Here is a 13945-nt window from a genome sequence, read left to right on the forward strand (position 1 = left end):
CTCCCACCCCCCAACACATATTCCGATTGAGTTTTAAAGTTTATTTATTAGTGTCACAAGTAAGGCTTACATTAACACTGCAATGAAGTTACTGTGAAGATTTCGCCCCCCCCCCCCTCCCCCACCAGTCGCTACACTCTGGCACCTATTTGGGTCAATGCACTCTAACCAGCACATCTTTGCGTGGGTTTCCCCCTCATCTGTGGGGGGGGAACCGGAGCACCCGGAGGAAACCCACGCAGACACGGGGAGAACGTGCAAACTCCACACAGGCAGTGACCCGAGCCGGCGATCGAACCCGGGTCCCTGGCGCTGTGAGGCAGCAGTGCTAACCACTCTGCACCCTGTATCTCTCCCTTCTCACCTTAAACCTACGCCCTCTGGTTTTAGGGGCAACTTAGCATGGCCAATCCACCTAACCTACACATCTTTGGACACTAAGGGGCAATTTAACATGGCCAATCCACCTAACCTGCACATCTTTGGACACTAAGGGGCAATTTAGCATGGCCAATCCACCTAACCTACACATCTTTGGACACTAAGGGGCAATTTAGCATGGCCAATCCACCTAACCTGCACATCTTTGGACACTAAGGGGCAATTTAGCATGGCCAATCCACCTAACCTGCACATCTTTGGACACTAAGGGACAATTTAGCATGGCCAATCCACCTAACTTACACATCTTTGGACACTAAGGGACAATTTAGCATGGCCAATCCACCTAACCTGCACATCTTTGGACACTAAGGGGCAATTTAGCATGGCCAATCCACCTAACCTACACATCTTTGGACACTAAGGGACAATTTAGCATGGCCAATCCACCTAACCTGCACATCTTTGGACACTTAGGGGCAATTTAGCATGGCCAATCCATCTAACCCTCACATCTTTGGACACTAAGGGGCAATTTAGTCTTTCCCCTACCTTTGGGGAAAAGATATTGACCGTCTAGCCGATCTGTGCCCCTCATTATTTTATAGACCTCTATAAGATCACCCCTCAGCCTCCTACACTCCAGGGAAAAAAGTCCCAGTCTATCCAGCCTCTCCTTGTAACGCAAACCATCAAGTCCCGGTAGCATCCCAGTAAATCTTTTTTTGCACTCTTTCCAGTTTGATAATACCCTGTCTATAATAGTCAACCTTTCTGGAACTGTTTGCTGACAGTACGACCCCCCCCCCCCAACCCTCCGCACCCACCCCGGGGTCCCCGACCCCACCCCCCCCCAGGAAACGCAGTGTGGGCAGTGAACAGGGGAATGTTGTACTCACGCTCCCTGGGACGGGTTTAGTCTGAAGGTAGCGTTCTGTTGTCCAAAGGTGGGAGAAATGGCTAACGGTGGATATTGGCGTCAGGTCTTTCGCTCCTCCGACTCCTCACCGACCCCCCCCCACCACCACCCCCACAGCCCCGACCCAGCCGATTTGTCCCCACTCGGGCTCCTGCCAGCTGCCGCGTCGCCGAAGGAGATGTGAGGACAGGAGAGAGGCAGCGATTTTGTCTTGCGGTAACCTGATTACTCAGAAGGTGCCAGGAAGTGGCTTCAACCACCTCTGTCTTTCATGTTCCGTTTGGTATCTCCGAGAGAAGGGGCTTGGCGGAGAGACGCCTGTATCACAGATAGCAACAACGGACTGCATTTGCCTGGCACCTCAAACACAGCGGGCGTGATCAAACAGGCACGGTGGCAGAGCGGTTGGCACTGCTGCCTCACAGCAAGGGAGGGGGGAACCAGGGTTCAACTCCTGGCTTGGGTCGCTGTTTGCATGTTCTCCCCGTGTCTCCACACGAGTTTCTTCCGGGTGCCCCGGTTTCCCCCCATAGTCTGAAAGACGTGCAGGTGGATTGGCCATGCTAAATTGTCCCTTAGTGTCCAAAGATGTGTAGGTTAGGTGGATTGGCCATGCTAAATTGCCCCTTAGTGTCCAAAGATGTGCAGGTTAGGTGGATTGGCCATGCTAAATTGCCCCTTAGTGTCCAAAGATGTGCAGGTTAGGTGGATTGGCCATGTTAAATTGCCCCTTAGTGTCCAAAGATGTGCGGGTTAGGTGGATTGGCCATGCTAACTTGCCCCTTAGTATTCAAAGATGTGTAGGTTAGGTGGATTGGCCATGCTAAATTGTCCCTTAGTGTCCAAAGATGTGTAGGTTAGGTGGATTGGCCATGCTAAATTGTCCCTTAGTGTCCAAAGATGTGCAGGTTAGGTGGATTGGCCATGTTAAATTGCCCCTTAGTGTCCAAAGATGTGCAGGTTAGGTGGATTGGCCATGCTAAATTGCCCCTTAGTGTCCAAAGATGTGCAGGTTAGGTGGATTGGCCATGCTAAATTGTCCCTTAGTGTCCAAAGATGTGCAGGTTAGGTGGATTGGCCATGTTAAATTGCCCCTTAGTGTCCAAAGATGTGCAGGTTAGGTGGATTGGCCATGCTAAATTGCCCCTTAGGGTCCTAAGATGTGCAGGTTGGGTGGATTGGCCATGCTAAATTGCCCCTTAGTGTCCAAAGATGTGGAAATTAGGAGGATTAGTGGGGTAAATGCCTGGGGTTACTGGGAGTAGGGCTGGGGAAGATGCTCTTTCAGAGAGTCAGTGAGTTCTCGATGGGCCGAATGGCCTCCTGCTGTATTGTAGGAATCCTGTAAATGGTCACTCGAGCTGCCTTGGGGCTGCACCTTCAGGGAAGGAGAGAACGTAAGTGGGAAAAGTGATGTTGCAGAGGGCGCTTCCGTGTGTGTGAGAGAGAGGCAAATCTCATGTCAGAATAGACACGTCTGTGAACTTGCCTGAACGCACTGGCCCAAGCTTCTCTGCGTGGTACGCTGGCACCATCTCCTGGCGCTGCCCGGTATTGCCATCTCCTCCTCTCAGCTTCGACTCCCCTGCCCCTGGGCCCCCCACCCCACCCCACCCCCCCGCCACTTGCTAATGAGGTGCGAAATCCTGACAGACTCGCTGAGATCGGAAACGATTCCTCCCAGCGATAGCCAGATGGTCGACCAAACATCTCCCAAAGGTGCCAAAAAACAGGGGAGAAAGTGCAAGCCTTCAAGAGTGGGTGCCAAAGAGCTTTCCATTCGGATATGATTTATTCTTGTCACATGCATTCACACACAGCGGAAAGTATTATTCCTTGCGCGCTATACAGACAGAGCATACCGTTCATAGAGAAGGAAAGGAGAGGGGTGCAGAATGTAGTGTTACAGTCCTAACCCACAGACCACACAATCAGTAAGGATAGGCAACTACACCTCCTCCGCAATCATCCTCAACACTGCTGACCCACAAGGCTGTGTTCTCAGCCCCCTGCTATACTCCTTACACACCCGTGACTCGGGGGGGGGGCACATTCTCGTGTCTGCGTGAGTTTCTTCCCACAATCCAAAGATGTGCAGGTTAGGGGGATTGGCCATGCTAAATTGCCCATTAGTGTCCAGAGATGTGCAGGTTAGGTGGATTGGCCATGCTAAATTGTCCCTTAGTGTCCAAAGATATGCAGGTTAGGTGGATTGGCTGTGCTAAATTGTCCCTTAGTGTCCAACGATGTGTAGGTTAGGTGGATTGGCCATGCTAAATTGGCCCTTAGCGTCCAAAGATGTGCAGGTTAGGTGGATTGGCCATGCTAAATTGTCCCTTAGTGTCCAAAGATGTGCGGGTTAGGTGGATTGGCCATGCTAAATTGTCCCTTAGTGTCCAAAGATGTGCAGGTTAGGTGGATTGGCCATGCTAAATTGTCCCTTAGTGTCCAAAGATGTGTGGGTTAGGTGGATTGGCCGTGCTAAATTGCCCCTTAGTTTCCAAAGATGTGCGGGTTAGGTGGATTGGCCATGCTAAATTGCCCCTTAGTGTCCAAAGATGTGTGGGTTAGGTGGATTGGCCATGCTAAATTGTCCCTTAGTGTCCAAAGATGTGCAGGTTAGGTGGATTGGCCATGCTAAATTGCCCCTTAGTGTCCAAAGATGTGTGGGTTAGGTGGATTGGCCATGCTAAATTGCCCCTTAGTTTCCAAAGATGTGCAGGTTAGGTGGATTGGCCATGCTAAATTGCCCCTTAGTGTCCAAAGATGTGCAGGTTAGGTGGATTGGCCATGCTAAATTGCCCCTTAGTGTCCAAAGATGTGTGGGTTAGGTGGATTGGCCATGCTAAATTGTCCCTTAGTGTCCAAAGATGTGCAGGTTAGGTGGATTGGCCATGCTAAATTGCCCCTTAGTGTCCAAAGATGTGTGGGTTAGGTGGATTGGCCATGCTAAATTGCCCCTTAGTGTCCAAAGATGTGCAGGTTAGGTGGATTGGCCATGCTAAATTGTCCCTTAGTGTCCAAAGATGTGTGGGTTAGGAGGATTACGCCAATCTGAGTTCCCTATCTGCTTCAAGATATATTTGGGGCAGTACGGTAGCACAGTGGTTAGCACTGCTGCCTCACAGCTCCAGGCACCAGGGTTCGATTCCCGGCTTGGGTTACTGTCTGTGTGGAGTCTGCACATTCTCCTCGTGTCTGCGTGGGTTTCCTCCTCCCACTCCAAAGATGGTGTGTGTTAGGTATATTGCCCATGCTAAATGGCCTGGGCCTCAGCACCTCCCTCTGCGACTGGAGCCTGAACTTCCTGACTCACAGACCACAGTCAGTAAGGATCAGCAACAACACCTCCTCCATAATCATCCTCAACACCGGTGCCCCACAAGGCTGTGTTCTCAGCCCCCTGCTATAACTCCTTAAACATCTCTGACTGTGTGGCCAAATTCCCCTCCAACTCGATTCTCAAGTTTGCCGATGACACCACCATAGTGGGCCGGATCTCAAACAATGACGAGACAGAGTACAGGAATGAGGTAGAGAATCTGGTGTATTGGTCCGGCGACAATAATCTCTCCCTCAATGTCAGCAAAATGATACAAAGATCATTATCATCTTCAGGAAGCGTAGAGGAGAACATGCCCCTGTCCACATCAATGGGGACAAAGTAGAAAAGGTCAAGAGCTTCAAGTTTTTCGGTGTCCAGATCACCAACAACCTGTCCTGGTCCCCCCCATGCCGACACTAGAGTTAAGAAAGCCCCACCAACGCCTCTACTTTCTCAGAAGACTAAGAAAATTTGGCATGTCAGCTATGACTCTCACCAACTTCTACAGATGCCCCATAGAAAGCATTCTTTCTGGTTGTATCACAGCTTGGTCTGGACTCCTGCTCTGCCCAAAACTGCAAGAAACTACAAAAGGTGGTGAACGTAGCCCAATCCATCACGCAAACCAGCCTCCCATCCACTGACTCTGTCCACACTTCCTGCTGCCTCGGGGAAAAGCAGCCAGCATAATTAAGGACCCCACACACCCCGAACATTCTCTCTTCCACCTTCTTCCTTAGGGGAAAAAGATACAAAAGTCTGAGGTCACGTACCAACCGACTCAAGAACAGCTTCTTCCCTGCTGCTGTCAGACTTTTGAATGGACCTACCTCGCATTAAGTTGATCTTTCTCTACACCCGAGCTATAGGACTAGAGGGCACAGCCTCAAGATAAAGGGGGGGCGGTTTAGAACGGAGTTGAGGAGGAACTTCTTCACTCAAAGGGTGGTGAATCTCTGGAATTCTCTGCCCGTTGAAGTGGTGGAGGCTGCCTCGCTAAATATTTTTAAGACGCGGGTTGATGGATTTTTGATAAGCAAGGGGATTAAGGGTTATGGGGAGAGGGTGGGAAAGTGGAACCGATCCACTTCAGATCAGCCATGATCTTATTGAATGGCGGGGCAGGCTCGAAGGGCTAGATGGCCTACTCCTGCTCCTATTTCTTATGTTCTTATGTTCTATGACTGTAACACTACATTCTGCACTCTCTCCTTTCCTTCTCTATAAACGGTATGCTTTATCTGTATAGCGCGCGAGAAACAATACTTTGCGCTGTGTGTTAATACACGTGACAATAATAAATCAAATCAAATCAGAGGAGCCGAGGGCCAGGTCACAGAGCTTGGAGATGAGGAATAATGGTGTTGAAGGCTGAGCTGTGGTCAATAAATAGGAGACATTGGTGTCCTTGTTATCTAGGTGTTCCAGGGTTGGGTGTAGGGTCAGGGAGATGGTGTCTGCTGTGGACCTGTAGACAAACTGTAGCGGATGTAGGCAGTTTGGGAGGCTGGAATTGATTCGTGCCATAACCAACCTTTCAAAGCAGTTCATAATGATGGATATCAGAGCCACCGGCCAATGGTCATTAAGGCCACGCTGCCTGGCTTTCCTTAGGTACTGGAATGACGGTCACCTTCTTGAAGCAGATAGGGGCCTCAGGTTGTTGTAAAGAGAGGTTGGAGCTCCCTGCGACTACCCCGACCCACTGATCCGTGCGGGATTTGAGTGCTCGCTCATCCAGGGTGGAGGGCACGCTCTCGCTGACCTCTTGCTCAGAAAGGGCATACAAAAAAGAAAGCTACAGCACAAACAGGCCCTTCGGCCCACAAGTTGCGCCGATGATATCCCTACCTACTAGGCTAACCCTCAATCCTATTAAGTCCCGTGTACTCATCCAGAAGTCTCTTGAAAGACCCTATTGAATTTGCCTCCACCACCACCAATGGCAGCCGATTCTACTCACCCACATTGAGCTCATCCGGGAGGGGCTTGGCGATTTTACATGAAGTCATCTTGTTACGCCTTGCCATCAGGGGGTCAGTGCGACTAGCCTGGGACTCTAGCGTGGCCCAGTACTGTCTTTGATGGATCTCCTTAGATGGTGTCTGGCTTCCTTGTGTAGGTCAGCGTCACCTGACTTGAGACCTGGACCTCAGCACGCAGCGGATCTCCCTGTTCATCCACAGCTTCCGGTGCGGGTTCGCCTGTTTGGCGCACACAGGCTTACGAGTGAAGTCAGTCGCTGTGGTGGCGTCCTCGTTCAGGCAGAGTTTTTAAAACAGTGACCAGTGCACTGACTCCAAGCAACCCGCAAGGATATTTTGGCCTTGGAGGGAGTGCAGAGGAGGTTCACTAGGCTGATACCGGAGATGAGGGGGTTGGACTATGAAGAGAGAGTAAATAGACTGGGTCTGTACTCGTTGGAGTTTAGAAGGATGAGGGGGGATCTTATAGAGACATATAAGATAATGAAGGGGATGGATAGGGTAGAGGTAGAGAGATTCTTCCCGCTTAGAAAGGACAGTAGGACTAGGGGGCACAGCCTCAAGATAAGGGGGGGGCGGTTTAGATCGGAGTTGAGGAGGAACTTCTTCACTCAAAGGGTGGTGAATCTCTGGAATTCTCTACCCATTGAAGTGGTGGAGGCTGCCTCGCTAAATATTTTTAAGACACGGGTAGATAGGTTTCTGATAGACAAGGGGATTAAGGGTTATGGGGAGAAAGTGGGAAAGTGGAACTGATCCACTTCAGATCAGCCATGATCTTATTGAATGGCGGGGCAGGCTCGAAGGGCTGGATGGCCGACTCCTGCTCCTATTTCTTATGTAACCCCATTCCTCAGACCAACAATACACGACTCTCTTTGACGATTTCTCCCACTTCAGTTTTTGCTTGTAAACCGGGAGCACAGCCTTGTGGGGCTGATCTGAGGGTGGGCAATAGTGCGGTGGGCACGTTTGATATTGGTATAGCGCCGGTCTGGGATGTTTGGAGCTCCGGTGGAACAGGGACGCGTAGTAACTTAGTAAGACCCTCTTGAGCTTGGTCTGTTCGAGACCCTGGTCATGATGAACAAGGCCTCGGGAAGTTTAGTCTCGAGGCTATTTGTAGCGATGTATATTTCATCCAGCGCAATCTTCACGTCCGCATGTAAGCTGCTACCAGAGTGACGGAGGTGAACTCCTGTGGAAGGTAGTAGGGCCGACATTTTAGCGTCAGATATTCTAGGTCTGGGGAGCAAAAATTCACCAGTGTTGCGACGTCCAGAGGAAGCAGATCCCCAAGCGGGAAGTATTCCATCACATCATTGACTTGTGCCTTGGTAGATGGAAGCCAGGCTTTGGGAAGTTTGGAATTCCCAGTCTCTGACCTCCTGTCGTAACCATGGTATTTCTATAGCTGGGTCCAATTCAGAGTCTGCTCAATGGTAACCCCCCCCCCAGGACGTCAAAAGCAGGCTTCCGTTTTCAAGCCAAGGAACGGGGAATCTGGAATCACAAGCGGGCGATGATGGAACCTATCAGGAGATGAGGAAAGGGAGAACCGTGACTTTAGATAGCCTTAGAGAGGGTGTGCTGCACTGTCAGAGGTGCAGTCCTTAAGACGAAACTATCAAACCGTCTCAGGTGGATTGAAGAGGTCTGGTGGTGGTATTGGAAGGTGGATGTTGACCCTGAGTGCCCTATATCCACCCCTTAGTCAACAACACGGACGCATTGCTGGCAGGGAACGCAAGTTTCCTGCCATCTTTTGCAAGCCATAACACCAATTCCAGAGGCCAGCGGAGCGTCAAGGGACATCTCTAGGTTGGGACAGGGGTACCAAAGGTCCGGAGAAGCCCGCTGAGACCCTCCACTTGGGTGAAAGCCTACACACGGCTCAGTGGGTACACACGCTTGCCTCCGATTCCTGAAGGTTGGGAGTTCAAATCCCACCACTGTGAATCTGACGAGTGTCGCTGCAGTCTGGTATCGACGCAACGCGCAGACAAATAGACGTGCGTCGCTAAATTGGAATGAGTCCCCAGTGTTCTGCCTGACACTCATCAACGTTACGAAAAACAGGTGAACTGGGGTCAGCTTGCTCAGCGTAACGTGGAGTTTTTAACAACACAGAGAGAGGCCCTTCAGCCCAATGCGTCTACACCAGAAACTGGAAGCAGGGGTAGACCCTCTGAGCCTGCCCCATTCTGATCATGGCTGATCGCCAATATCAGGGTGGCACAGTGGGTTAGCGCTGCTGCCTCACAGCGCCAGGGACCCCGGTTCGATTCCCGGCTCGGGTCACTGTCCGTGTGGAGTCTGCACATTCTCCCCGTGTCTGCGTGGGTTTCCTCCGGGTGCTCTGGTTTCCTCCCACAGTCCAGAAATGTGCGGGTTAGGTGAATTGGCCGTGCCAAATTGCCCCATAGTGTCAGGGGTACTAGTTAGGGTAAATGTATGGGGTTATAGGGGATGGGGCCTGGGTAGGATTGCGGTTGGTGCAGACTTGATGGGCTGAATGGCCTCCTTCTGCACTGTTGGGATTCTACGGTTCCAAGATCCTGATCCTGCCTCCCCACCATATCCCTTGCTTCCCTTTAACCCCAAGAGCGATATCTAATTTCTTCTTGAAATCACACAACATTTTGGCCTCAACTACTTTCTGTTGAAGTGAATTCCACACATTCACCACCCTCTGGCTGAAGAGGGCAGTGGGGTGGCACATTGGTTGGCACTGCTGCCTCACAGTGCCAAGGACCTGGGTCCGATTCCTGGCTCGGGTCACTGCCTGTGTGTGGAGTTTGCACATTCTCCCCGTGTCTGCGTGGGTTTCCTCCGGGTGCTCCGGTTTCCTCCCAGAGTCCAAAGATGTGAGGGTTAGGTGGATTGGCCGCGCGATATTGCCCCTTAATGTCAGGGGGATTAGTCAGGTCAAATATACAGGGTTACAAGGACAGGTGGACTGGCCGTGCTAAATCGCCCATTAATATCATGGGGATAGGCGGGGTCTATACACTGGGTCACAGGAATAGGGCCCAGATGGGATCGTTGTCAGCGCAAGCTCGATGGGCCAAATGGCCTCCTTGTACACTATAGGAATTCTATATAAAAAGAAATTCTCCTCACCTCAGTCCTAAAATGTTTACCCCTTATCTTCAAACTATGATCCCCTAGTTCTGGACTGCCCCCACCATCGGGAACATTCTTTCCAAATCTACCTGTCTAATCCTGTTAGAATTTTATAAGTTTCTATGAGATCCTCTCTCACTCTTCTAAACTCCAGTGAATATAATCCTAACCGGCTTAGTCTCTCCTCATATGACAGACCCGCCACCCCAGGAATCAGCCTGGTAAACCTTCTCTGTGCTCCCTCTATAGCAAGGACATCCTTCCTCAGATAAGGACACCAAAACTGCCCACAATACTCCAGGCGTGGCCTCACCAATGCCCTGTACAATTGCAGCAAAACATCCTTATCCCTCTCGCTAAAAAGGCCAACATACCATTTGCCTTCTTTATTGCCTGCTGTACCTGCACGCTAACTTTCAGTGACTGATGCACAAGGACTCCAAGGTCTTGTTGAGTATCCATTTCTCTGAATTTACATCATTTAACTAATAACCTATCTTCCTATTGTTGCTACCAAAGTGGATAGCCTCACATTTATCCCATATTATACTGCATCTGCCCACGCACTCAACCTGTCCAAATCACACTGAAGCATCCCTACATCCTCATCACAGTTCGCCCTCCCACTCAACTTTGCAGCTTTAGAGACAACACATTCAGTTCCCTCTTCCAAATCATTAATATATAATGCGAACAGTTAGGTCCTAGCACAGATCTCGGTGTGACCCCCTTTAGTCACTGACTGCCAGTCAGAAAAAGACCCATTTATGCCAACTCTCTGCTTCCTATCTGCTGTAAAAAGTCTGACAACACCAGGTTTTAGTCCAACAAAAACCTGGTGTTGTCAGACTTTTTACTGTGTTTACGTCAGTCCAACGCCGGCATACCCACATCATGACTCCTATCTGCTAACCAGCTTCCTATCCATCTCGAGACATTACCTGCGACCCCATGTGCTTTATGTTATAGTCTGTTGTGTGAGACTTTGTTAAAAGCCTTCTGAAAGTCTAAATATACCACATCCACTGGCTCTCCTTGATCAACCCTACTAGTTTCATCCTCAAAGAATTCTAATAGATTCGTCAACATTAATTCTCTTTTGTAAATCCACGCTGATTTTATCTAATTATATCATTGCCTTCCCAATGTTGAGTTGTGAAATCCTGGATAATAGACTCTAGCAACTTCCCCAGTACCGATTAAGCTCATTGATCTATAGTTCCCTGTTTTCTCCAGCACCTATCTAATCTAATCCCATTTTCCAGCACTCAGTCCCGTGGCCTTGTGTGCAATTTAGCCTGGCCAATCCACCCAGATAAACCTGTTGGACTTTAACCTGGTGTTGTGAGACTTCTTACAGTGGCCAATCCACCTAACCCACACATCTTTGGACAGTAAAGGACACTTTCCTCTGGCCAATCTCCTAATTTACACATTTTGGGACACTAAGGGGCAATTTAGCATTCCCAATCTCCCAATTTACCCATCTTGGGACAGTAAGGGGCAATTTAGCATGGCCAATCCCCCAATTTACCCAACTTGGGACAGTAAGGGACAATTTAGCATGGCCAATCCCCCAATTTACCCATCTTGGGACACTAGGGGGCAATTTAGCATTCCCAATCTCCCAATTTACCCATCTTGGGATAGTAAGGGACAATTTAACATGGCCAATTCCCCTATCCTGCACATCTTTGGAGCACGGAGAAAACCTGAGCCCACGCAGACATGGGGAGAATGTGCAGATTCTGCACAGACAGTGGCCCAAACCGGGAATTGAACCCGGGTCCCCGGTGCTGTGAGGCAGCAATGATCACCACCGTGCCATTCTACCTATCTATCTCCCTGATAGTTTAGAACATAGAACAGTACAGCATGTTACAGGCCCTTCGGCCCTCAATGCTGTCCGAGCTTTGTCCGAACCCAAGATCAAGCTATCCCACTCCCTAAAGTGTCCGACTCCACTATCACAGCAGGCAGTGCATTCCACACCCCAACCACTCCCTGAGTAAAGACCCTACCTCGGACATCCCTCCTGTGTCTCCCACCATGAACCTTATAGTTATGCCCCCTAGTAACAGCTACATCCACCCGAGGAAATAGTCTCTTTGTACCACGGTCTACATTGCAGCGGTCGCTACCAAAAAGTCCACAAGTGCTTCATTGCTTACAGGGCGGCTCTGGGGATGTCTGCTGTTTGCAAAGGGAGGGTGCTATACAAAGGCAGATACTTTTCTCTGAATTCCAATGCAGAGGGGGAGGGGTGGGGAGGGGTTTGTGGAGGAGGGGGGGGTGGGGAGGAAAGGGGGGAGGGGGAAGAAGAGACTTCCAAGGAAGGTAGTGGCTGGTCTCAGGGACCTGTCAAAACCCATTGCCCTTGGCTACCGCTGGCAGGAACCAGGGGACAGAAAGACTACAACTCCCAGAGTGCACCGCGCTTTTTCGCCAAAGAGGTGGAGCCTGGGTGCACCCTGGGAGTTGTAGTTCTCTTCCACAAGTGACCCAGCCAGTGTGTTGGAACAGATCTCTGTTCCACCCCCCCCCCCCCCCCAGGAGAACAGTGAACACAGACACCCCTCCTGGCAGCTACACTGCTCTCCTTCCAGCACCCCCACACAGACACATACACACACACACACAGAGCTGTGTGTGTGGGGACAGCTAGCTGGACCCCAATAACGGTTCCAAAGATCAGGGTGTGTCTCCAGCTCATTGTTGTAAAACCCCAGCTGCAACTTTCCACTGAGAATCCACACTTCAAACAAAACCTCCCAGAACCGGGTCTTCCAGTAGATTTTTGTCTTCCCCATTGTCAGTTTTCCCAGCACTTTGATCTTCTAATTATGCCTGTTTTAACAAAGCAACAACTTCATCTATACCCCCCCCCCACCCCCGTTTAGTTAATCTCAATGTTTGGTTCTCTCTGTATGTATGTGTCTCTCTATCTGTCTTTGTGTCTCCCTTTATGTGTGTGTGTGTGTCTCTCTGTCTCCATCTGCGTTTCTCCCTGTCTTTGTTTGTCTGTGTGTCTCCCTCTCCTTGTCCCTGTGTCTCTCTCTGTGACTCCCTGCGTCGCCTCTTCCGAGTGTACGTCTATGTGTGACTATGTCTGTGTGTGTGTCTCCATCTCCTTGTCTGTCTCTCTCTCTGCATTTGTCTTACTGTTTCTCTATCTCTCTGTATGCCACCATCTCTTTGTGTGTGTGTGCGTGTCTCCTTGTGTATGTGTCTTTGTGTGTGTCTCTCTGCCTGTGTGTGTGAATCCCTGTGTATGTATCTTTTTGTGTGTGTGTCTCTCTCCCTTTGTCTGTGTGTCTCCCTCTGTGTACCTGTCTGTGTCTCTGTCCGTGTGTCTGTATATCCTCCCCTCCCTGTCTCTCTGTCCCCGTGTGTCTGTATATCCTCCTCCCCCTCTCTCTGTCCCTGTGTGTCTGTATATCCTCCTCCCCCTCTCTCTGTCCCTGTGTGTCTGTATATCCTTCCCCCTCTCTGTCTGCCTATCTCTCTGTCTGCCTATCTCTCTGTGTCTGTATATCCTCCCCCCTCTCTGTCTCTGTATATTCTCCCCCCTCTCTGTCTGTCTCTCTCTGTTTCTCTATCCCTGTGTGTCTGTATATCCTCCCCCTCTCTTTCTCTCTATCTCTGTCTCTCTATTCTTGTGTGTGTGTATATCCTCGCCCCTCTCTCTCTGTGTACCTCTCTCTGTCCCTGTGTGTCTGTATATTCTCCCTCCCCCACCCTCTGTCTGCCTATCTCTCTCTGTCCCTGTGTGTCTGTATATTCTCCCCCCCACTCTCTGTCTGCCTATCTCTCTCTCTGTCCCTGTGTCTGTATATCCTCCTCCCTCTCTGTCTCTCTCTCTATCCCTGTCCCTCTGTGTGTGTGTGTGTGTGTGTATATCCCTCTCCCTCTCTCCTCTGGGTATTTTTTTTATCCCTGGGATGGTCCCTTTAATCTGACTGGCAGTCTGAGCTTTCATTTGCTTCCGACGTATTTCCTGTGCTGTTTTGGGTTGGGTTTCTTCAGCCTCTCCTCTCTCTCTCTCTCTCTCTTTCTACAATACATTCAGCATCTCTTCCTGACTTTCCCTCTGGAACTGTCGGTTTTTTATTTTAAACAGGCAACCTGAAGCAAGGAAGACGCCAGCTGGAACAGAGGGGTGGGGGGGGGGGGTTTGGTTTAAACAGGGGGGGGGAAAAGGGGGAAAAA

The sequence above is a fragment of the Carcharhinus amblyrhynchos genome, unplaced genomic scaffold (assembly GCF_965287045.1).
Source record: "Carcharhinus amblyrhynchos unplaced genomic scaffold, sCarAmb.v2.hapA scaffold_683, whole genome shotgun sequence".
Lineage (NCBI taxonomy): Eukaryota > Metazoa > Chordata > Chondrichthyes > Carcharhiniformes > Carcharhinidae > Carcharhinus > Carcharhinus amblyrhynchos.